Source organism: Hermetia illucens, chromosome 2 (assembly GCF_905115235.1).
Source record: "Hermetia illucens chromosome 2, iHerIll2.2.curated.20191125, whole genome shotgun sequence".
Classification (NCBI taxonomy): Eukaryota; Metazoa; Arthropoda; class Insecta; order Diptera; family Stratiomyidae; genus Hermetia; species Hermetia illucens.
Window position 1 is genome coordinate 16,709,217 of NC_051850.1, and position 26,543 is coordinate 16,735,759.

Consider the following 26,543-nt stretch of genomic DNA (forward strand, 5'->3'; position numbering starts at 1 on the left):
GGCGTTAGACCGTTAATGTCCGCGTCGCTATCTTCCCATTCTTCCACCCTTGTTGGTATGAATGAAGGAGCGCGTTGTGACAGGGATTTCCAATTACCGCCAAAAGGAGAGTCGCCGTATTTTCCCTTTTGGCTGGTTGCGCCGTAGGCATTAAATGCAAGCTTTCTTTCAAAGTGGAAAAGATGCCTTCTACAGATTTTTGCATGCATCTGGTGAGGCCTTCGAAATTCGCGACTTGATTACTTATAGTTGGGTGTGGATTAGAAGTCTGTGAAGAGTTCCGATACATAGATTCGAAATCTATATATTGGAGATCTTCGTGGACTAGTTAACTACTACAAGTTCCCCCACTACGAAAAGGTGGTATTCCAGAGGGAGTACTTCAACCAGTTTCTAAAAACATTAAATAAATATCTGGAATATTTGTGTTTGTAAGGATCCGCTAAATGCCCCGTTGGCGCCACAATATAGAATATTTGGACTTCGAGATAAATCTGCTATCTACTTCGTCTGATACATTATTTATAGCATATCAACTTTAACCTGCGAAATCTCGGTTTTGTTGGCCCGTTCGCCACGAAGAAAAGTTCTTTTTGTCAACGTCATCACTCAGCAAAACTCTTCAGTCGATTGTCATGACTTAAACATTTCTCTGCATTCTGCGAATCCTTTATTTTTACTTACTGCACTCATAAATATTCTTATGGTTTCATTTGTTGCGCAGGCGATAACAATTTTTCCCCTTTCTTTAATGCGAATTGCTGTACAGAGAAGACCGGCAAAGAACACATGGTAGAATTTTCCAGGCAGGGTTGTCAGAGGAAAGAATTTCTTCTAGAGATGTATCTGTAAGATTCAAAAAGTCGCATGAGATCGATTCGAGATACTTTGGTGAGAATTCTCTCAGATTTTGGTTTATATTGTGGAGTGAACATCGCAGGAAACGACATTTCATCAGTTCTTTTTTTGAAGCTGAAAAGCTAATGGAAATGAAAATAAACAAGAAACGGATGCTTGAGAATTTTCTCCATATTTTAGATACATTTGCTCTGGCTCTGTCTGGAATTAAAAATAATTCCAGTTTCAAGTGCACTTTTTGGGGTTTCAAGTTCAAGATATTGGCATAACCTCTCCTTAGCCTTTTTATCTCTTATTCATATTTGATGATGGGATTCCTCTGAAATCATTGTTATTATCGTCTTGACCTGCGGATTGCATTTAGTAATGATAGAATAGATACGACACTCGGTGAGTTGCGGTCCAAAAATATCAAACTGACCCTTTACTGACTACGTAAGGTGCTCATCAAGCAAAGTGTGAATCACATTATCTCATGATACACTCAGTCAACCCACATGCAAGAAAATGGCTTTCCATTGCGCCGACTCAGTTTTCCCGACTAGTCAGCTGCGATTTGTTTACATGCTTTTCACAAATGCCGCTTTCCACCTTCCTCAAGCAACAGTCTGTCACGCAGGAGAATAATTTTCCAATGATTGTTCGCATGAGTTTTGCCCATCTACCTCTTTACTTTCTTCGAATCCTCGACGTTGGGGGAGGAAATTTTCCCGCCTTCCTTCGTCTCTGACAAATTCGTATTGGAAAATTCTCATAATCGTCGGCCCAACTCGGCCTAGGTCTGATTCGTAATATTCACCCACTCAAAAGGCAACTCGGATGCGGCTCCAAGTAAAAGCGTAGCAATAGCGGAAAATGGAAAAGTGAAAAAGAAGAAAAGCCGCACGACGGCGATGACGAAGACATGAAGACGTTGAGTGAAAATTGGTGGAAAAACCATGCCGCAGGGGGACATAATCAGTTCATACAGACTAGCCGGAGCGTTTGGATGTGCTAAATTTCAGTCGTTCGGAAAATTCGTTGGCCTTAGATTTTCTGAAAGTGTGAAAGTGGCGTCCGTAGAATCTATGATTGTCGATGTCCTGTTTACAATTTTCTGATCATCACCGTTGAAGATGTTTAATTGAAATTTGTTGTGACGCACTTTTACCTTTGAATACTCTTGTCTGGCTTCGACTTCCTCTTCAAAGTCCATAAGTTCCGTTGAGTTTGAAGAAATTTAGTGAACCCTCATCCAGTCATTGTCTTAGTGGTGTTGAGGAATTTTCAAGGAGTGCATTGAGATCCTTTGTCAGGAGGTGTCTGGCATCTTAACAATTTTCGTAATTAAGTGAACGGGCAAGTTTTGAGATATTTCAGATACGCGTTCGGTGAAAGTTTTCGAGCGGTATTGTTTCTGGTTGGTGTCTTTCACGTGGTTTGTTGTCTATTCTGCTGTTGTCCGACGGTTCATTAATTCTGACGGGAAAAGTGCTATTGAAGGAAAATCATAAATTCATAAGTTCTTTGTTTGCTTGTGGTTGAAAAGAATTTTTGCATAATTTCTGTTTTCGGTGTCTTATTATGTGCGTTGGTTTGTTTTGAGAGAAAATTAACTTTCCAGTTAACATCTTGGAGGAGTTAAAGGTAGGAACACTTTGATTGTCCATGATGAATAAGGTTTTGATTCATTTATTTTTTAACTGAAAGTTTGGGATCCTTTTAAAATTTCGCTGTTAGTTACATATCTGAAAGAACTTCCTTTCAAATATAATAGCTATTTTGGCTATATGCGTTGCGTATGTATATCATCGGAATCGAATGGTAATATAAGCGACTAAATTACAGTCAATTAGAGGAAGTACATGAATAACAAACTGAAAATAGGGAGGGTAATATACGATAAACTAAAAACCATCCAAACCGGAAAAATATTTACAGAAAATATTAAAAATATGATGCAATAAACCTGTATTATCTGACTTCATTTTTGAGTCACCAGAATCACTCTTTCCCATACCTCCGAAAAGTAAGGATATTCGAATTATCTAATATCTTTAGGACACAGAGTCGTGACAAATGTTCAATCTAACCCGTCTTTTAAATGTATCTAAAGGGAGATTTTAGTTAATTTTTTTGTACCACTGCAGCCACTCTTGGATCTTAGATTCCTGCAGACAGCATCTCCAGGGGTTTCGGTCCAGTCCATCGTCAGCACTCCCCAATGGCAACGTTTGAGCAATTATTCCAAACCTACTGAGGGCGCGAAGTTTCTTTTTGCAATAAAGGAGCAATAAGGGACCCAACGGTTTTCATTTCAGGCTCGTGTTTTCCACATAATTTTCAACGCGGGTTCTGAATTTTTCTCCATGGTTCCGACTATATGCAATCCTCATGGATAGGGCACCAACGTTTCCCAGGTTTTCGGTTTAGTTTCCTTCAGTATTTCTATTGAATAGCTTTCTACGCATGTGATCTTCGTCCAACCAGTGTAAGTGGGGCACTCATTTTAGATTCCCTTGTTTTACAATGGAGAAGACTTCGGACCGAATAGTTCATAAAACCAATGGTTGTACTTCATTTTGCATTAGCTTTCTCCTCGCTATCCTCCAGCAATTAACCTAAAGACCTCTCCTTTTAATAAGACGGACGAAACACTGAGAAAGAGACAACTGATTCTCGAAACACGGTACTTGTTTAACAAATCATTTTGTGGCCAAAAAAGACCCTCCTTTCATCGCGTGGCAATACCCACTCAAATATGCTTATATAAACAATACCCAAAACCTTGCATACGGCTAGCTCCCGGCTTCCCGACTTGCTCCACATATTTGTTGCTCTACTTTGCTTAGACCTATAAAACAAACTACCCTTTGTGTAATATACCAATGTATACGAGAGGTAGACTCTGAAACAGTAGGACCAGTCCACCTCTTTACTTCATGTTAATTTTTTTTATTGGGGATAACAGTCAGCTGATTATTCTGATATTATTGAAACTATTACCATTACTTTTGCTGGGACATGGAAGGACAGTATTTTTAAACACTTCTTCTGGTTCCATATTATTGAGTGCCTGTCTCAAGTTCACTGAAATTTGATGTGATGACGTGTAATTGTTTCCCCAGAATCTTGATCGGCACCTTCACTTCCATTCAGAGCTCGTTGCTTATTTTCAGGGAACTTCTTCTAAAAGAAAGGGGTCCAATATATTTTTTGTTGGGCAGGATAGCCGCATACGCCTAGGATATTATCGTTCCCTACCAAAGAGGCTTCATGCCCTGCAAATCAGCAACAACCAGATTTTCTCGCTGCGTCAAGCCATGGAAATGGATCAGTTGCACAATCTCTTCATTGACTTCAAGGCCGTTTATGATGGCATAAAACTGTACACGAACTTGAGAGAATTCAGTATCCCAACTTAATTAATAAGACTGACTAGGTTGACCCCAACCAATGTGCGAGGCCAGATAAAAGCAGCAGGATCACTCTCGAGACCATTCAGCATCAACAACGGTCTAAGACAAGAGGATGTCCTGACATTCATACTTTTTAATCTGGCCCTGGAAAAAGTGATCCGTGGTCCTGATGTACATGTGGGATGCACCGTCCTCTTGAAGTCTACCGAACTACAAGGCTGTGTGGACGATATTGCAATTATGGGGAGAACAACCCGAGATGGACAATCTTCCTTCGCTCAAATCGAGCAGGTGGTGATTGGTGCGATACCTTGGGCTGCACATCAAGTGGCGATGACGTCAGCGTTAAAAATCAAAGAAGCACCAGCATCATAGGGCACTGATCAAATAAGAACAATCAAAGTAGGAGGCTACAACTCAGAGACCCAAGAGTTATCATAGGTATCTGAGATATTTTTAGGCCTCAACATTTTGCGTTTCCATATATTATGGAATAGTTTCAAGTAATTCTAGTATCGTCATCAATGATGCAGCAAGCTCCGTCCTTACAAAGTGTGGTCCTGGAGTGATATTCACATTGTACAGCTCTCACTGCTGTTTAGACTTATCTTTTTCTATCGTTTCCTTAGCTGTTGCTGATGCTTTTTAAACGCCAACATTTGTTCTCCCACATCATTTATTAGTGCTTTCGTTTCCACCCACAGTTCGTTGCTTATTCCCGGAAGCTTAGCTTTAGGATGGAAGCCAGTTTATTTTTTAGTGGCTCCGTGAACTTTTTAAAATTCCTTTGGAAATTCTAAGCTATATTAAAACAAGTCGGGAAACCAGAAGCTTGGCGGTATAAACGGTTTTGTGTTTCCCTATGTGAGGAGCATAACATAGTCCTCCATTGGCTCATAGCATTGACTCGAGATATTGAAATCGACCAAAAGGCCGGCCAAAACAAGGGTCGCTTGATACGCTGGATGGGGATTTAAAAGCCTCTAGATTATATCCAGATCAGGCATTTGATAATATAAAATGGCGAAACCGATCACGACGAACCGACTCCGCTTGTGAACGGAACATAGGCTGAAGAAAAAGCAGTAGATATGAGGAGCGACGAGTGCATGACACCTCCGTGTCACATAGCTAAAAATTCCATTGCCCTTTATTTTTTAGAAAGTGATTTAAATAAATCATTTGATGAAAAGCCTTTTATTGATAATAGTCAACCTCATACGCTTCACACTCTGAGTTTGATATTATTAGCAAATGCCAAGAATTTAACCTACAACAGATTCTTCATGAATGGAAGTTTAATAGTCCATCCGAATATCAATTATTCTCGTTAATTATGACGGCGCAAAGTAGTACTCCTAGGATGAGGTGGTGCTGGTTGGATGAATGGGGGGCCCTTCTTTAAACTTCACCTAAATTTATGTCACTCGCTGAATGCGTGGGATTGCATAGTTCCCATCTGCCCACCAAATTTCGTTCGGTTTAGCCGTTTTGCAGAAAAGTATGTAAGACAGACAGACAGTGAATCGATTTTAATGACACAAAAAATATTGAAGAAGAGACAACTGATTCCCGAAACACGGAATTTGTTTAGTAAATCATCTTGTGGTCAGAAAAAGTCCTCTTTTAATTTCATCGCATTCATTGAACTTTCGGAAATTGTATTAGGGCTCAATGTCTCATATTCCTAGCATAAGTCAACTTTTAGATTTGGAGGTTTATTTTCCTGTGTAAGTGACTCGCCTTTAATTTTGGTTTATAAGCGAATCGAATCCTCCTTCTTATGTTAGCAGTTTCGTTTCCATCTTTTGTCAATTTTGTCAATCTCGACTATCCGCTCATGTCAGATATAGCAAGAGCTCCGCTTTCTTCTTAAGGTCTTTTTACCCCTTTCTACTAAAATGTTCATGTTTATTGAGATTTTGGGTAAAATAAAACCTTATTAAAATCGGTTTACCGTCTTTCTGTCTTTTTTTTTTATTTTGGCTTTGGAAAAAGTAAAGGTTCAAAACCTACCGCCGGCTCCTGCCATATGGTTATGTGATAATTTTACTCACTAAAATTACCCCCTTCTCCTTCGCTTACCTCACGGGACTGCCATTTTGGTGTTACGTCGCGGGTAGGATCAGTTACGAACTGCGACTTGTATCGTTATTTACTACTTTCCTCGGAAGATCCTCCTTCTTTAGCAGATTATGGATCGCCTTCATGATTTTTTCCACCGCCCTTCAAGCTTTTTCAGAGGCTAACATTTCAACCACGATATTCACGGGTGTCAACCGCGCCCTGGCCTATGCTCTGTGTGCGGCGAACCTCGGTCAGTTAAAAACATCATGCTCTACATCCTCCGCAATCATCTCGCATGATGCGCAAATGGGAAGTTGTCACGCCCGAAGTGATAGAGGTATGCACGGTACCCTCCGTGTCCGCTTAGGAATCGAGTCAGGTCGTAGCTAACTTCAACGTGCCTTCGTCTGATCCATTCTGAAACATCTGGCATAATCCTATGAGTCCAGCGTGCTTTAGTTGAATTATCCCATCTTTTTTGCCACTCCAAAATCCCTTAATTGCGTGCTAATTGCCGACGATAGATACAGGACTCGCTGATTGCATATGATAGATCATAGAGACGTCGACCCTCGTTCGCCAAGATGTCGATCATGCCTACTATCACACATGCTGCTTCGCCTGATGTTGTACGGACGACGCACGAGATTCACAATACACGCAGTCGATATGGGGCTGCGATTTTTCTTCTATTTATTCTATCTTTAACGCCGATGCCCACGCTGAAGCTGCATAAACCGAGACGGAGCTGATAACTTTCGATATAAGGAGTAGACAGCTTTGCCTAGGACCACCAACATTTGGTATTCTCAGTATTCTTGAATTATTGGAACCATTACCGTTTTTGTTGCACTAACAAATTTTTCTGCGATGTCAAGGCGCAGTATTAATGAGTCCTACTGAAATTTGATGGCTTTATTAAAATTCATTAAAATATTTCCCAAAAACTTCCTTGATGGACAATTAATCCCTAGTTGATCCCCTAATCTTCTTGATGCCTTTCAATAGAGTTTGTGTTTTGCAATGTAAGTTTGTCCGGGCCCCTTTTGATTCTACATTGTAAGGTTTCTCTTAGAAATTTATACGTCGTAGATAGAAGTGCTCCACCCTTCTAATTTTGGCACCTCATTGTGTGTCCTGTTTTTCAGATGGAGTACATAATGAATTTGTACTAAAAGTGCTGAATTAATCATATTTCTTAAAGCCTGGCTCTTTATAGTTTTTTTTTTTTTTAAATTGATGACAGCCTTAATTTCTTCCAGAGTTGAAAGTTCCGATGGAGACTTATCATAGGTACCTGAGACATTTATTGGCCTCGAAATTCAGGAGCCATGTGTTCTATTATGGAGTTGTTTCCAAGTTATTCTATAGTACTATCGTCATCAATGATCCAGCAAATTTTGCCCTTAGAAACTGTGGTCCCGAGCTGATATTCATATTGTAAAGTTCTCACAGCTGTTTAGACTTATCTTTTTCTATTGATTCCGTAGCTGTCGCCAATGCTTCCTCAATGCAAACATTTGTTCTCCCGCAGAATTTATCAATGCTTTCACTTCCACTCACAGTTCATTGCTTATTCCCGAAATCTGAGTTTTAGGAATTCTTGCTTGAATTTGTATGGTGGAAGAAAATTATTGCACATGTTCGATATTCTTCAATCATTTGCGCATCATTTTGATGGTGGTTGATGTATGGGCTTCAGGGGATGGGAAAACATACACAAGAAAACGCCAGTTAACTACCTCGTACCTATCCCGCATATATGTCATCAAATTCCGTGGCGCATAGAAATTCCATTTGCTCTTTCTTTGTGGCAGTCTGCTTGGTTTACCCTAATACAGTTTGATAGGTAGTTGCCAGTGACACTTTCCGTTTACCAGTTGTGGAAGCTATGCCTTGACATTTCTCAAAGGAATGGCTGCATAGGGAAACGGTTGCGTATCCTGATTGAATTCCAGCTAAATTCGTATAATGGAAGCCACAGGCTTTATAGATGTGTCTACATGGAAACTTCACCAGGTAATCTAGTATCACCTCGGACATGTCTTCACTTCTGGCGGTTCGATGTCGGTGGTAAGGACGACTAGACTGTAGTAAATAAAAAAAAACACTTAGGAAAAAGTGTTCTTGATATAGATGGAGGACCGAACGGTGGCCGTCAGAATTTTTTCTACAGTAGACAGCCAAGTGATGCAAGTCTTTATTCACGAATCAAAAACAAGCAACAAGCATTTCCTGACTGATTGCTACAATTAAACCTGTAAGACAAATCAAGGTTAGATAAATTCCCAATACCGCGCTAAGAAATAAAAATAATACCTTTTGACCTAAAGAGAAGGTAAGGAATGGTTCACAATGTAAATTTTGGAAACTCCAATCCTTCATGTTTACCCGAAAGACTGCTGCTGAATGTTACTTTAATCCCAATAAGCAATTACAAATGAAAAAAATTGCAATTGAACCAAAAGAGAATCGCAAGAAAAATGGTTTTTGAATTTCGCTTCATTCCGAGGAAAACAAAAATCGTAAAGAAGTACTGAAAACGAAAGAATTGGCACCTAAAAAAATTCGAGGAAGGACATTTTTAGCACGTAGAGCTTCAACCCACCCAATATTTATGGTACGTCATGATGCACAGGACAGAAAACTCTATTTCGCAAGAATAAATGGAAAACAAGAAATTTACTTCTAAGGAGAAATGCGTGTACTCCCAAAGCCAAAAAAATACGTCCAAGGCAGATGGACTCTAATCGAGAAACAACTTGAGAAACCGATGTCTTCTTTACTTGGCAGGCCACAACAAAGTTTTGTGGGAGAATAAGAGATTTTCACCACTTAATTTTTGTGCAAGTTACTTAATGTCGCCCTCTATGGTCCTGAGTGTTGGCCAACTATAAAAGACAATGAGCAGCGTCTCGCTGTAATAGGGTCGAAGACATTCCTCGGTATTCGGTCTAGGTCTACCTTGAAAATGAACTCCAGATATCTCGGTTTTGCACCAAGGTCCACAAATTTAATATCCCTAAAAGCTGCCTGGCGTCCTGACCTACGCCATCGCTCCATGGCTGGATTATCCTCATCCATACGGATTAACTGACCCGCCCACCGCAGCCTATTGAGCCGGATTTTATCCACAACTTGACGGTCATGGTATCGTTCATAGATTTCGTCGGTCCAAAATTCTTCTCTGGAACGCGGCCAAGAGTTCGCACTTTTTTACGCTAAGAAGCCAAGTCTCCGAGGAATACATCAGGACTGGCAAGATCACTGTCTCGTACAGTAAGAGCTTTGACCCTATGGTGAGACGTTTCGGGAGAAACAGTTTTTGTAAGCTGAAATAGGCTTTGTTGGCTACCAATAACCGTGCACGGATTTTATCGTCATAGCTGTTATTGGTTGTAATTTTCGACCCTAGATAGGAGAAATTTTCAACGGTTTCAAAGTTGTAGTCTCCTATCTTTATTTTTCGCGTTTGACCAGTGCGGTTTGATGTTGTTGGTTGGATGGTTTTCGATGCTGACGTTGCCATCATATATTTTGCCTTGCTTTCATTGATGTGCAGTCCAAGATCTCGCGCTGGCTGCTCGATCTATATGAAGGCAGTTTGTACGTCTCGGGTCGTTCATCCGATGATGTCGATATCGACAGCATAGACCAGTAGTTGGATCGTACCCCTCGCATTTACCTCAGCAACACGGATCACTTTCTCCAGTGCCAGGTTAAAGAGGACGCATGATAGGGCATCCCTTTGTCATAGACATCACACATTGGTCAGGATCAGCCTAGTCAGTCTTATCAATTTCGTTGACATACCGAATTCTCTCATGGCCGTCAACATTACTCGGTATGCAGCATTCCTCCGTTCCGTTGGTAGCTTACATTCATCGTCAAACCAGCCGTTCCGACTTTTCTTGCGGCTGCGGCCAAATATGTTTCTGGCCGTATTTATGATCACGTTCTCGAGGTGTTTGTGAAGATCATTTGGTGTTGCAGTTATTGCGGCATCCATTTCCCCTTATAGGTGTTGCCGGCGGTCGTACTGTGAATGGCTTCAGTGTTAACTCTCACCGGATTATCAGAGTCCCACGTATGTTTGTGGACCGTCTTCCGGGGAAACCAGGTACTTCCAACAACTATTTCGTGTGACACTGCTAATTGAATGATCCGCAGTCCGTTATCATTTGCATTTTGGTGTGAGCTATGGGAGCCAACGTATCGCCTGAATAAGGGCTCCTTCCCTACTTGGCTGTTAAAATCCCCAAGTATGATTTTGATATCATATCTGGGACAGGCTTCGAGGGTTCGTTCTACTGCCTCGTAGAAGGTATCCTTCTCCGACTCTGCAGTCTTCTCTGTAGGGGCGTGAACATTAATGAGGCTTATATTTCTAAATTTGCCTCGCAAGTGCAGAGTGCATAGCCATTCCCTTATGCTTTCAAAACCGATGACAGCAGGTTCCATTTTTTTGCTGACTAAGAAACATACTCCAGATACATGGGTTACTGGATGACCACTATAATATGTGGTGAAGTGGTTCTTCTCCAGGAAACCGGTCTTTGTGCAACGCATCTCGTGCTCTATATTGGACCAGGTTATCGGCTAGCTGCTTGGCAGCTCCATCTCTGTACGGGAAGCGCACGTTCCATGAGAAAATGCGCAAATAGTTATTCCGTTGTCGTTGCCGGGTGCGTCGTTGTGTTGTCAGTCCAGTCCGAGGCTCTTTCCGTGGTTTGGTAACAAGTTGTTTTCCGTGTAAGGTTTTCCGCCCTACCCAACCTGGAAAACCAGTTGGTACAATTTTTAGGCGCAGGAGACTCGCTTTCTTCTTTTAGCGGATAGAGAGATTTAAGGCCTATATGCCAAAATGATTTTTTACAGACTTTTCCGTTTGGTAATTTTCTGAGAATAGGTCCTTCATCTAAGTGGTCTTGTCAGCCACCAGGCCCTACTATTACAGAATCAATGCAAAAACTAAGACAGTTTTCAGAAATCACTAGTCGAGACTTTTCAGTTGATACCTCTCACAGCTATATTGGGTGAAAATGAAATTCACATCCCCTTTTGACTATATGGAAACTGTGAAGGAGGAGCAGAACTTCTGCAAAATGAGACCATATAACCAAGAATCAATATTGCTGCCGAGTAGGCGGGTCGGAACTGCTTTTCACTGTTGTTTGTTATTGAAAGGAACCTGCAATATTGACAAGAGTGTCGGGGGTAAGGAAAATGTTATATTGTAGGCATAAATGTCAATATCTTCCTTCATTATATTCTATTAAGTAGAAAGGATTCCATTTCTATTAAGTGAGCACGAAATACAAATCTAGAAAAAGTAAAAATAAATGCTTTAGACATAATTTTAATGACAATAAATCGAAAAAACCAAGTCATCACATCATATCACTAATTTGAAAAACATTTGATTGAAGTTTTGATGAGGCGTGAATAAAATCCAATTTATTTGAGCCACGTGAGGTACTAAATCTTATCGCTCCCTGAATAGAAGTGGAAAAGTTCAAGTTTTTTTTTGTATGCGGGTAGCATCTCTATATTTATCTTTCTCAAATTAGTCACGATTACTTTTCCGACGCTAATTTGCAACTGTTTGAAATATTTTCACAATGATTTTCACCTTAGCCTTTTTCTCTGATTTTCTTGGTGTCACTTGTGAGTCAGCGCCGTCAGCGTTTGTGAATGTTTTCATTTCAACCAGGCAATATATCTGTTGTGAGTTTCAGATACGATACTTTATTTTTGTTTGGAAGTAGCGGGTCTTGCCATACTTTTGCGATTTGGCAAGCCATGTTTCATTTTCACAGCTTCCGCAGTAAGTGAAGTGAAGTCCTAAAAGAGAGTATCAATTTGGTTGGGTATCGTGGTGGTTGGATTCCAGGCGAAACTCAAATTGTTTACCAGATTTGTCATTACCAACTTGAATTTTTTATTGGAAAAATCTAAAGATTCACGGGGAGTACTTCATGAGTTCAGTTGCAAATAATGAATTTTGGGACTGATAGTTTTCTCGGTGGAAAATCGATCCAATACCAAAGGTCTTAAAGTGTCTATGAAGAATTATTACCTGAGATATTTAGCAATCTTCATATATTCGCGAATGGTATAGCTGAAAATGCAAAATCCAATAACCATTCATCATTTCGGGAGTTTATGCCTCTCTCCTTGCAACCCCATCTCATGACCACTTCCAATTACGAGGAGGTAATTTATATTTTAAGAATTCAAAAAGAGCAAAGTGTTTCAACACTTAGTTTAAATTTTCCGAGGCTATAAATAAATTTGATCGGCAACGTGTAATTTTCAATAAGTGAAATGCGAGAGTCTGTGAGCAAAAAAAAAATGCACGAAAAATCTATCGAGCGGCCAAAAAACTGGTACATTTTCTTGTAATAAATAAATTCATCTGGCAAAAATGCCAAGGAGAATCCTGTTGGAAAATTTTCCAACTGTGAAAATTGAAAATGTTGCAGTACGACGGTGCTAAGTGGATTTCGATGAGAAACGAACGCCAAAGACTTAATGATGTTTACATGTCAGATCCCATCCCGTGCCAATGTGATACGACACAGTCCCCCCATGGAATGGTGAATCTATTTTCAAGTTGCAAATTGTTGGATTGTTTATAGGTGAGCATACTTTCTTTGAGCATATTAACGTAGCTCTTCGGCCACTCGAGTGGATGGCACATATGGCAGTGATATTTTACCCAGCGGTGTGCTCAATCTTTTCATCTTGGTTATATTTATTGAAGTGATCCGAATACTACTTAAGAGCCCAATGTTTGGATTTGTAATTAGAGCAGCAGGGAATCTCCTACGATCGATTAACAGGTCATTCCGCTTAGTAATTAGCAACTCGGAATCATTTAAAGGAATTGAAAACAATAAACCAGATTGTAAGGAATCAGGGTTGATTTCGGAGCAAAAAATCGCTTTTTTACCAACCACCAAGGTGGAAACATAACAAACAATGAAAAGTCCAATGTACGCGAAAGTCGTGGATTGCCAGAGTGACCGTCCAGGTTGGCAATGACTAATCACAAGACCAGGGCTACAAAACTCCCGGTGTCCTATACATATATATATATATATTTGTTCGACCGAAACTCTTGACCCGAATGCTGTAATCTGTTGATTTGACTCGAATAAAGATCTACGGCAAAAACAACCCCATAGGAAGTTTGTTTTGCTTCAAGTATGAGGCACGGCCTATTGAGTTTGTCACTGGAGGCGATGTGATCCAAAAATCGTAAGCCGAAAATACCAGTGGATAGGTCACTGATTAAGAAAGGACGATAGCTGTATTGCTGGTTACTCTATGCAGTGAAACCCAAGAGCACTTAACGTAGAACAGCAGAGGAGAAATGCGGGTTTCTTCTGAAGCCCTGGAGTTAACTGAAGCACATTTTAGGTAACCGCGAACGAAGCTCTATAAGCGTGGCGGATGCGCTACACCCAAACAGGTGATAAATCATCATCATCATCACCGCGCAACAGTCTAAGTCTGCCCTAGTAAGGAATCCCAAACAATCTGCTTTTGCTGCAATTCGATGCCCCTAAAAGCTTTTTGGCGTCCTGGCCTATATTATCGCTCCATCTGAGGCAGGGTCCACCACATCTTCTTTTTCTACCATTAATATAGAATTTCCGGGATGCATTATCTTCACAGTTGGCAATTAAGTGATCCAACCACCGTAACCAATTGGGCCGGATTTTATCCCCAACCAGGTTATCGTAGACTCGCTCATTAATCTAGTTATCTAGCCAACCAAATCGGCCATCCTCATGTTGGGGACCAAACAATCTTCGGAGGATTCTTCTCGCGAACGCAACCTAAAGTTAATGTAATTTTTCCTGCCAAAAACCCAGGTCCCCGAGTAGTAGATGAGGACTGGTAAGATCATTGTCTTGTGTAGTAAAAGCTTTAACTCTATAGTGGGACTTTTGAGACAGGATGGTGCCTCTCGCATTAACATAAACATGACGGATCACGTTTTTTCAAGGCCAGGTTAAAGAGTAGCGCATAGTAGCGCATCTCCTTGTCTTAGATCGTTATAGATGTTTAATGGTCTTGAGGGTGATTCTGCTGCTTTTATCTTGCCTGCCATATTGGTCAGGGTCAGCAGTCAAATGGCGGCTATATATATACACTATAAAATTATTAAACGGAAGCACTATTTCGATTTGATTTTTATGTCAAATTAAACATTTGATATTCAGTTTTCTCCCTCCCTTCGGGATGTACTTAGATATTCCACTATTTCTCAACTCTTCTCTCTATAAGAGGACACTGCTGCATTACCCAGGCACAAGCGTGCATCCGCTCCTGGTGCGGTCACGCTGATTGGCGCTGCACCCATCCCAGAAACATTTAAGGACTCAGATCTTTTGGCCAGTTATCTTTCTATTGCTCTCATTAATGTGTTTGCCAAACTGCTTAATTCTATGATCAAGATTCGTATCAATATCTTCATTGATGAATAACAAGTCCTGCCTGCTAACTGCTATGCCTATTCGGCAGGCAAATCTACGTTTGCTGCATCAATGATAGCAAAAGGTAAAGGTCAGCAGGTGTTGGTTGTGGTAAATGATGTGAAGAATGCCTATAAGAAGGTTGATCTGGCTACCCTCAGCGATATATGATCACATTTCCACTTTCCTGCTGATATTTTTTTATGGGTGTCAAGGATAATCCCCAGTCGGCGCCTACAACTAGGGCTGGACTGTGTTCAATTTAGAAATGGCGGTCCTGGCGTCTGATGCTGCCTTCAGGGATTGTGGGTTTGCCTGTGTAGTGGTTGGTTCGGATGGGACGCAAGTCTTACGTTTTTTCTTGAATGTCAGTTCGATTTTGGCGAGTGAACTTTTGCCGAGCTTTAGGCCATCAAAGTGACTTTCAGGATGGGTGAGGAGAAGGTTGTTATCATTACAAACTCTTTCCAGGCTTGTAGATTACTCAAAAGAACTACGCCACCTAATTTGCAAAATACATTCCCTAGCTTCTGACCCCCTTTTTAAATCTTTAAAAGTTCTATGGTCCCCGGTGCATGCGTGACACACATTAAATGAACTCGCCCATTAGAGGCCCGTACGGCTTTGGGCCGTAGTCCTACAAGTTTAGTCGGACCTTCCCCTGGAGATGTTCTGAAGACAATTCAGGAACACTCCTGTAGAGAGTGGGAGGATGACTTTTTGGCGGTATGACGTGTCAAAGGGCTATTTTTCTTCCTTCCGCAGCCTATGCGTACTTTTACAGCTTCCGAAGAAAAGTTACTGAATCGGCTTCAGAGCAATCCCACATAGAACAGTTTTTCTCACAAAGTTTGGAAACATAGATTCGGGCAAATGTGACACTTGCATGGTTAGAGAAACTAAGGAACGCATAATCTTTGAGTCTAAGGACTATGCCCGGTTTCTTGTAAGTGTAGATGGTATAATAAGTTTTTTTAACGTTCAACAATTTTATTGAGTATATATCCTTGCATGATTGACGCTCTTTCATATTTTTTAATGAGGCTAGACTTATTATAATACATAGAGTTTCGGTTTCATCGCGGGACGGCATTTCCTGCTATCATCTTTCTTGTTTCTTGCATTGATCTATCATTACTCCTCGGTGCTCCAATGGTTAGTAGAATTGTGGAGAAGTACCTGATTTACACGGTGCCAAATACCCCTAAAATTACCGAGCAGCCTCTAGGTGTTCGTGCGTCAAGTTGCTACTGGCTTCCTGGTCTCAACTGGGGGCCGTTCGGAGGGAGGATAAATACAACCTTTTATTTCACTCAAAGGGATACTGAATCTTGGTTTTCCGGACCTCAACCACCCTCGATTCTACAACTTCCATTGCAATTCCTCGAGAAATGTATCCTCATTAAGTGCTCTTGATGACCAACATGTTTCTGGTTTCTTCAGGTGAGGATTTATTGTTCTGGGTCCCTTATCAGCCTAATATATATCGACTGGTGGTCGTTATGCGTGTATTCTTCGCTAACATGCCAGTGGAAATGCTTGACCAGCGAATCACTTACAAAAGTAAGATCTACGACAGAGCCTAGCTCTCCACGCCTAAAGGTGTTTATGCTTCCGATGTAAGCCAAAGTGACGTTTAGGCAGGAGAAAACCTGGAGTAGGATTCTTCCCCTTTCATTTTTTTCTGGCTTCCCCACTCCATTGCGCAAGTTTTGAAACCGCCAGCAATAATTTTGGGGTTGCGATCTTTGGCGTAGGTGTAGCTTACATAAGGACGAAATCTATGAGCGATACCATGACCGTCAGGTTGTGGATAAAATCCGGCTCAATAGGTTACGGTGGGCGGGTCATTTAATCGGTATGGATGAGGATGATCCAGCCCGGAAAGTCTATAAGGCCAATATCTATGGTAGAAAAAGAAGACGAGGCAGACCCTGCCTAAGATGGAGCAATGTCGTAGGTCAGGTCGCCAGACAGATTTTAGGGATAGTAAATTGGTGGACCTCGGCGCAAAACCGGGATGTCTGAAGTTCCTTATTAAGGCAAGCCTAGACCGAATACCGCTTGTTGCGCCGTTGATGGTGATGATGATGATCTTTGGCGTCTCTCGCCAGTCTATCTAGCATGTTGCAATAGTGTGATATTGTCGAACTTGCGGCGGTATAACAGCTGTATATGTAGAGGTCATCGACCTTAACCCTTACAAAATCATGTTCGCGGTGCTTCATTGCTTGCTGGAAGGCTCGATTACCGTAAGTACACATCGCGGCCTTTCCATCTATGGCTGTTTCCCAGACGCCGTGAGGCTTTTGTATTGCTCGCAGACAACAGCAACATCGATTTCCTTTTCATATACTTTCTGTGCTAGCAGGTCCTGGGCGGCTTGGCAGTGATTTAGATTCAGTTGGATGACTCCCATTTACGTAGGGTGTTTGAAGCTATCCTGTAGGCTAGACATTTGGTGCTACCCGTTATGTGGTTACAATCGTGATTTTTCGTTTCCCTGCATAGAAGGCAATGAGGGTTCTTCCTGTAGTCCTTCGCCACATGACTTTCCTCTCCGCATCTTTGACACAGTTTGGATCTATCAATGGTGCTACTGCAATCCTGCGCCATATGTCCGAATCCGAGGCATTTAAAACACTTTTTTAGTGGAATTTGCTTGCGTGGCCTTCACACGACCCAACCAATGCGGATTTTACCCAAAGACAATGGTTTTGTAGCTGAGGTCATAGGCATAATTGGGGTCGCTGTCTGCGTTCCACCGTACCCTCTCCTTAAGCTCTTGATGTCCGTTTCCTGCACGTCCTCCAGTTTCAGACGGTGTTTGAACACTGCACAAATGTCCTCCGTAGTAGTGACCTGGTCAAGATGTTTACATTCTATCGTAACCATTGGCAAACTTATGCCGACGATCGCTTGCTCGCCGATTGAAGCCTATATATTCCTTTGTAGGTCAGCGTGATCCTTTTTTTCCTTCGATAGTTCGAACAGCAATCCTCCTTTTTGTGTTCGGCCAATGCGTGTTACATTTTTGCTAAGCTCCTCCAGCGTAGGATCAGCCTTAATCTTTCGTAAAATATCAGCATAGGACATACCCTCTTTTGCTGTTATTACCAGCGCTTCTTCACGGTTTCCTCTGTCTCCCTGTCTATCACACCCGATTTATTCGGAAATGGCTAAATCGATTGTCACGAAAATTGGTGAGAGCATGTGGTCTGTTGTTTCCTTTACATACAGTAAGTGACGCCATTTTGTGTTAATGATCCAATTAGGGAATTTGCGCAAACTGGGATGAGAGAGGGGAATGAAATAAGGAAGAAGGTTTTCCAAAAAGTGGGAAATCAACCTTGTGAAAGTTGAATTTGGGCGTCTTGCGAGGATGTTGGATCAATTAACGGAGGCGGGTGGTGATCAGCAATTTTAAGGTAAGGCGAATCGCTAGGAAATGAGGTGAAGTGACTTTCAGGAATGTTGGCCCAGAAGTTCAGGTGCGGTCACATACATCGGTTAAGACAGGTGAAATTTTGTATAAATGACAGTTGCAAAAGGACCTCCCTACATTCCCGAGCTTGGCTAGAATAGAGTTGTGGAAGTCAACGGAAATTTATTTGAACATTCACTTTTTTTGTTTTGGGAAAATATTTTACCGGGGGATTTGTGGAGACCTGAATCTCAAATTAGTTTATTTCAGCGGAAAACCAAAATTTTTGAAGTTGTGCACTAAGGCAGGCAAGAGACTGTTTACTGCGCTGTTGGTAGTGCTGAATACAATGTAGCATGATAAAGAAATAAACCCAACCCTACTTCATACTGGTCAGAAAATATGTGTCAGCATGAACAAGACTCATGGAGCGTTTCGTTTCCACCCGAAAATGTTTGGGTTTGCTTAATCCCTAGCCAAGTTATGGGCCTTGCCCAAGTAGCACTGGAACAGAAAAAAGCAAGTGGCTTGCATTAGTTAATTTTCCAACAGATTCATTAATTTTCTGTTTCAATGCAATCCAACAAGCCAACATTTCTTTTCGAAAAGTAAGTCATTCACATTCCGCTTGAATGAACTATTTTTATGTACAAGTTTACCGGACCACCACGTTTCAGTGGAATTCTCAACAAAATTATAATTGCAATTTTAAAAGTGGTCATACCATCCGTATTTCGTGAAAAACGGACCTTCGCCATTACAGCAATTCAAAGTAAGCTAAAATTGTAGTAAAAATTCCGAACAATTCATTACAAAACTTATCACCACCACGACCATGGAGCTATAAAATTCTGTTCAGGCACGTCCTCCTTCCCATCACTCTGTCCGCAGTACCCTTCCTTTTCAAAATGTTTCATTACGGATGAATCACTTTCCACTTTGGACGCTTTCTCTATATCCACCGTCATCATTGTCGGATTAATATATCTTCCACCTTTGCAAGGCTCAACAAACATTCACAATTCGCTACTTTCTCTGAAACATTTTCAAAAAAAAAACCGTGCAGGAGACCAAAATATATTTGAAAGAAAATTAAATGAAAGAATTTACGGTGACATGTGAGTTTTAACAGCTAATCAAAATGTGCTGACTAATAAGATGGAGAATTTCATTTTCATTTCATTTTCCTGAACGTGTTTTTCATTTAAATTATTTTCGGCGTTGAAGGTGAAATCGTATTTTTGGCGCATGATAGGTGTAACTAGGTGTGCTGATGGAAATGATCGGAATCGCTTGAGGATCACTTAGTCCAAATGGCTTTGAGACCGTTTGATGTATGGAATTTGAAGAGCATTCTGACATTTCTGGATCGATCGCTTGTTTTTGATAGATGGAAAATGTTTTTCACGCCGCTTCAGCATAGAGTGATTGAAAGATAGATCGCTGTTTGTTATGCCATCTTTAATTTGGGTTATTTGTACGAAATACCTGACTTTTCCCTTTAGATACTCTTTGAAATTTAGGAAAACATGTAGAATCACCAAGCATCAAGCTGGGTCTCTTGGGAGTGAATAGCGTCGTAGTTTTTCTATGCACACAACGATACGCACAGTGATTTATCATACGAATGCCATTACAAGCTCATGTCTGCCGTACATCCAGTTGATCATATGCCAACAATAGCACAGTGAGAAAAAGGAGAAACTATAAGCAATCAATTTCTGTGGGGTGTTGTAAATTAATAAATTTAAGAGGTAATAAAATGGAAAAGTTCTTAAAATTTATTGATTAAAATAAATACCAAACTGTATGTATATTTCACTAGATGTCGGTTCAGGTGGGAAGAGAAAAAAAACAAAAAAAAATATAAATAGAATCAAAGAAACAAAACTATGACATAGAAAAAAGAAAATGAGAAAAAATTAGACCGCTCTAGGAAACAGGTTGAATTCTTAGTAGGTTTTAGACAAGGCAGATATTTTGGTCGAAAACATGTGCTGATGAGAGCAAATGATTACCTCCGTAGCAGAGATAATGGACTTCAGGTTGGTAGCAACATTATTTCCAAAGATACATTTGCTCAGGCTGCGGCTGAGTTGTACGGCGGTGCCTAGGGGCCATAGCATTCAAGAGAGCTCGGTCACAAAGCAACCCTATCATAGATTGTGCTTATTTTCCATTTGGACAAGTAACCAATTTTCTTTCGCGTCCCACAATGAGGAAATTTGGACTCAAGTGAACATAGTGGCTAATATCGGTCGCCTTTTGAAGTCTTTGGCGGTGGCTATCTTCTCAGAATAGTAATTATCCTGCAATTTTCATTCTATTAGGTTCAAAGTAGCGAATTTATTTGCTTGGTGAAATTGAAGTGGTTGCACTCACTGCTATAAGCTATCGTAGGTGACCGGATAAGTTTTAGGTCAAAGGCTCGTGAATTTTGTTTTGCAAAACAAGCTGAGAAAATTTAGATTTAAGTCGGAGGATAAAAATAAAGAAGGGGAGAAAAAAATTTAATCAATTAATTTCTATCAAAAATCGAAAAGCAGGACAATTTTTTCTACAATAATTCTCTCCAAATTAGCTTCTTTCGATATTTTTATTGGGTAGGTAGGTATCCCGCCCGCTTCGAGAAACCCAATTAGCGATGTGGTGTGCACCCGGCTTAGATTCTCAGAGGCAACCCGTAGCATTCGCAAAGGAAAGCAGCTATCCCATCCCCCATCAAGAAACCTGGGGTCCTCAAAGAATGATTTATCTATTGTCCGTACGCTGACTCCAGCTAGAGCTGGCCAACCACATGACAAATGCCGTAGCTTCGGCGACGCGAATTGCAGGTATGCCAAGTTTGGTACCACAGTCCCCAATGGGTCAGTTCCCAGTTTAGATCGCTGTAATCTTGTATGCAATTGGACGCGTCTGACACCAAAGCTTCCGCGATCGGACTTCTTGATTTGGCGTAGGTAGCAGCCTTTCCCTTCGGCGACGCGAATTGCAGGTATGCCAAGTTTGGTGCCACAGTCCCCAATGGGTCAGTTCCCGGTTCGCTGTAATCTTGTATGCAATTGGACGCGTCTGACACCAAAGCTCCCGCGATCGGACTTCTTAATTTGGCATAGGTAGTAGCCTTTCCCATCTGAAATCCGCGGCTGCTAAGTAGTACGAATAGATTTCATCCTTGACAGTTACCAGTGAGGCGCTTTCTGTACCCACCAAGGGACTGCCAAGAGCAGAACCCCCCCAAGGTAGTCTATCAGCCCGCGCATGCCCCTCTATGTTCCTATAATTGGGAACTCAGAGGAGAGTTGATCTTGAACCAAGGCGCACTTCGAGTGTTGCAGATTTATCTGCGTTACTCTTATCTGCTTGCGTGGGGGGTTCGTCACTCCTCGTTGAATTGTCGACCTTCATCTCTCCCAACAGCTCATTGGCGGCATCGACTGGATCCAGGTCATCGTTGCTTCCATGGAGTGGTGACTTTCCAGTCGTCCATTGGAATCCTTAGGTTTTGCAGCTGAGCTTGCTCTTATCCATGCGGATCTTCCGCAACCAGATGCAAGCGACCGATCTCCTCAGAATCTCCCCGTAAAGGATGACTTTAGGCTTTACGTTTTTATTAAATGCATCGTCGGCTTTCTGTTTTTATTAATTAAATCCATGTCTTGCAACACAGTTTTGATGACCTCTTTCCTTCAAATATCCCATGTCCTCTACATGTAATGCGTAAAACAAAAACTTATTAAAATCGATTCAATGCCTTTCTGTCAGTTATCCAATTTAATCGGAAACGGCTTAAGCTATTGTCAAGGTATTGAGTTCATATGGTCTTGTGAGTTGGAACTTGCCATAAGAGGCGACTAAAAGGGACAGAAATTGGTGGGATATCAACCTGTAAATTTTAAAATGTTATTGCTACCGAAACGTCAACAACGCCTCGGAAATGGAGCGACCTTACGCCGAAGACCTTCTGCTGCCGGAAATGGACTATGGTTAATGTGTATAAAAGGTGCGCGTATTCCTGGACAACGGTAGCGAAGGTCCTCAGAATGTTCACTTTCTCCAATTTGAACGGAATTCTAATGATATTAGCTGGGCATTATGGTCCTCAGCTGTCCGGATAGCTGAGTGGTTAGAGCGCAAGGCTGTCGTACGGAAGATCGCGGTTCAAATCTCACTGGTGACAGTGGAATTTGTATTGTGATTTGACGTCGGATACCAGTCGACTCAGCTGTGAATGAGTACCTGAGTCAAATCAGGGTAATAATCTCGGGCGAGCGCAATGCTGACCACATTGCCTCCTAGTGTACCGTTACGGTCTTGAATGAAGTGCTCTAACACACTTCAACGCCCTGATCCAATATGGATTGTTGCGTCAACGATTATTATTATTATTATTATGGTCCTCAGCGAAGTAAAATGGTAGGATTCTGTAAAATACTCATCTCCCTGTTGCTACCGGTATGTCAATATGCTTTTGCATTCCAGAAAGTCCAGTGGTAGCAGACGCGAAAGTGATGTTTGGGTGCTTCTGGGAGTCGGTTTCTGATAGACTTCTGACTGTAAGATTCCGAACCAAGTTAAGGAGCATCACAGTTGCACAGTACTGCGATTCAAAGGACACTTCCGCTGCAGTAGAGAAGGATACTTTCTACAAACAATTACATGCAGTGGGGAGGCTTCCTAAGATTGACGTTGTGATATGAATGCCAATATGCGCTCTGACAATATTTAGCTATTGCTCCCCTAGTTTGGACTGACTACTGAACCGCCGAAGCAGATTAATGAACGGAAAGGGTATTTATTATTACGATGATCAACAATGATTTCAAAAGTGTATACCCCATCACATAATGAATGAGGTCGTAAACCTTTCGATGGTTCGAAGCAACTGAAGAAGAGAAAGAAAGTTACGGTTTTTAAGCGCACCACATTCGGTGCAATTCCTCCTCTTGTAGATGAAGTGGCTAGTCACCCTTACCTGGAGATGCGGACTGTTCCTCCAAGTAGAAGAGAAATCATTTCGTCAATAAATGCACTCAGCTGGAGTAAAGCCCAACAGAATTATTTATCGATGCACCTATAGTTTTTGAAGCTCTGCTACTTCCACTCGTACGGAAATCCTGGGAATTCGAGAGCTTTCCGATTGATCTTTAAGTAGAGGAAGAGGATGATCGTTAAGATTGCAAAGAAGGGCACTTGTTTTGAATCTGACAATTGAAGGAATATCTGCGTATCCCCTGTCGTAAAGATAATAGCCAGAATAACCCTCATACGCATCAAAGAGCCTCTCGAATGCTGGATCGACAGAGAACAGATTGGTTTCAGCTCCGTATCTCCCTGCTTTAACCACATCAACCCCCTACGTATCATTTTGAAACAGTGTGCAGAGTTTTAATCTTCTCATCACTTCCACGTGTCAAAAGGGAGTGTATCTGGTGCTCTACGCAAGGGGACATTCCGGAGAAAATAGTAGCTATTATCAGAGCGACAGATTTTGGCTTACAATGTCATGTGCTGCACCGTGGTAAAACTTCAGAGGCATATGAGGTCGAAAGCGGAGTCCGTCATAGTTGCGTCTTATTGCTGATAGTATTTTTTGTTGTTATCGTTCACATGCTTGCTTGGTACTGCCTTATTGGAAGGACGTGAATTATTGCAATGGACTATTACATTTTCCTTAAAAACGTAGACTGTGCTGATGACATCTGTTTGTTTTCTCACCCGATGACGAACCTTGGTCAAATGGCTCCGGATTTGGAAATAGAGGCAAGTAGAGTTGGACTCAAGGTTCTTAGCCCGATAGGTCATTCCACACTCCCTATCTACTATTCCAGGATAGCTGATGAGTGGGTCCCAAAACAGAAGAGTACTTGACGAAGAAGAGGGAAGTTCGGATGTCTAGGGAAAGCTTGGGCGAGTAGAAGCGCATTTCAGCAAACCATGAACGATGGTGCGTAGGTGTGATTAACATGTTATACGCCACCAAGAACATCTTTAGTATATCGCAAACGTGACTGTTTATTACCCGCCCAGTGTATATAATATTATATTATCAACAACAAGTATTAACACTTAACAGCTGATTTTTCGAGATGTTAATTATCCTTGAATGCTAATTGGTAGCAACCACTAACAGACTTGGGTCGTCGAGCTAATTCCAGGCACGTCGAATCGAACGGTCTTGCAGGCGTGGCGAGCCCCACGACCGCTAAATGAATTGCCAAGATCGGTTCGCAGCCAGCTCAAAACCAACCAAAAGGAAATGAAATTTCATGTTAATCGGTATGTCGATTTCTGAGAAAAGTGAGTGTGACAGACGGACAGACAAACAGGCAGCTCCGGTGTGGGTGGATGCACTTGAAAAAAGTAAATAGTAGAAAAATGGGAGCTGCATATCGCTTAACCGCACTTCGAATATATTACGCTTATAGAATAATATCCGAGGAAGGGGCCTGCGTGATAGCAAGGATCAATTTGCATTCTGGTGAGAGAAGGACAACGCCTTTATGATCGAACGATTCTTACCGGAGAGCCTTCGAACGGTCGGCGGCAGATCATGCGGAGTGAAATCACCGGGGCATTAGAGGTGGAACAAGTCAGATGCACAAAAACATATACAATATTTAGAGATGGATCGAGCGACTCCACGGCAAAGTTAGCTTTCCTAACGCGAATTTTGAGCAAAGCATTGGAAGCTTAGACAGGAGGAAGTCACGAACGCGAAGACAAATGCAGGATAGATTCTGATCCAGGCCCGCGACGTAATATCATATGGGAGTTCCGCGGTGAGGATGTAAGGAGAAGAAGGTGGCTTTAGTGGGTAGGATTCCCGCATAGCCGCCTGGCAGGAGCCTACGGTACTACGGTAGCTTTTGAAACTTCCAACGAAAAAATAAGACAGATAGATAGCAAACGGACAGACAAACATTCAACCGATAACCGATTAATAAGGTTTTGTTTGTAAAAGTGGAAGTAGTTTTTATGCGTATCCGTTTGTGATCGATGAACTCCGAAATCGTTCAACCGATCTCTCCCAAAACCCTGTGAAAAATCTCAGGATAACCTTCTCTTGAAAAGAAATGGGGTTACCTAGCTATTATAAGATCATGGTAAAGTTTGATTTGTCAACGCCACCTGCGGGGAGAGAGAGTATGAAAAGGATACGCGAAAAGAAGAAGAAGTCTCCCTTCTTAACATCGTCGAAAATTATGATGGTTATCCCCCGTTATGGTGCCCCGAAGAAGGATTATTTTCATAACATTTATAAGGTTATTGGTGGGGCAATCATCGCATCGCACCTTTTCATCCTCCTCTCGCCTGCGTGGGTGTGGACGGATGAGGTGGGACAAGAACAGTCCTCTATGCAATCCTCTTGCTCACCGGGACGGTGGTTGCCCTACCAATAACCTTATTAATGTTACGAAAGTAGCTCCGTTTTAGGACACAGTAACTTTCTAAGTAGAAGTGTCCCTTATGGGTATTTAAGAGGGGTGGAAAAGAGGGATTTTCTTATTCTTTGTCGCTACCAGGAGGAGAGGAAGTACCTTCTGGTTGTGGGGTTAGCAACTCAAACGGGGGTTGGAGCTGGAATTCTGAAAATTATTGAAATTCAAAAAATTGAACACTGGAAGATAAGTCAGACGTGCACGGCAACTGTCAGCTGGCAAGGTCAACTCATACTGCTGGAGCTACTCAAGGATCCAAATACTTTTACAGCTTACTTGGAGTGCGATTCATACTTTCAAATTACATCATTTGAAGGGGCGAATATTATAAAATATGGTAACTTCACACCTACATTCGAAGTGAACAGACAAGTATCTCATCGGTTTGGGTAGTTCATTATACAGGGTGCGGCAGCATAACTTCCTTTTTTCAAAACTCAATAAAAACTATTGTATGCATCGGAAAATATTTATTTATTTTTTATAATGTAGGTACATGTCTAAAGTTTTTATTTACATTGTTTTGAAGATCAAATCTGTTAGGTAACGTCCCCCATTTTCCATATATTGCGTAAACCGATTTCTGGCGTTTGTCATGACTCTTGTTAGCAACATTGACGCTCTCACTGCCTCAATGTTCTCAGGTGATCTAACGGGCCGAGGGACTCCAGTTCTTCCTTTTGTCGCACTTGCAATTTGTCTGAATGTAGTGACCCATGTAACAATTGATTTGCGATTCCGAAATGCACGCTGTGTTGCAATAACCGAACATCCGCTTGAAAAGTAAACCTCAACGGCAAAGGCACGCTCCTCACTATTCCAACGCATGATGGCGACTGAACCGTGTCGGGACAAAACTTTACAGTAT

The 26,543-nt window shown here is 41.5% G+C and overlaps 1 protein-coding gene across 2 annotated transcripts in view; it reads left to right on the plus strand.

The window, feature by feature from the left end:
• Window positions 1-1,760: 1,760 nt before the first annotated feature.
• LOC119650318 overlaps window positions 1,761-26,543 on the plus strand; it is a 135,275-nt gene continuing 110,492 nt past the window's right edge. The window contains exon 1 of one of the 2 annotated variants that reach the window (XM_038052973.1): window positions 1,761-2,484. The gene's annotated coding sequence lies outside the window, so the exon portion shown is untranslated. The remainder of the gene's footprint in view (window positions 2,485-26,543) is intronic. The other variant, XM_038052972.1, reaches the window with a different exon arrangement.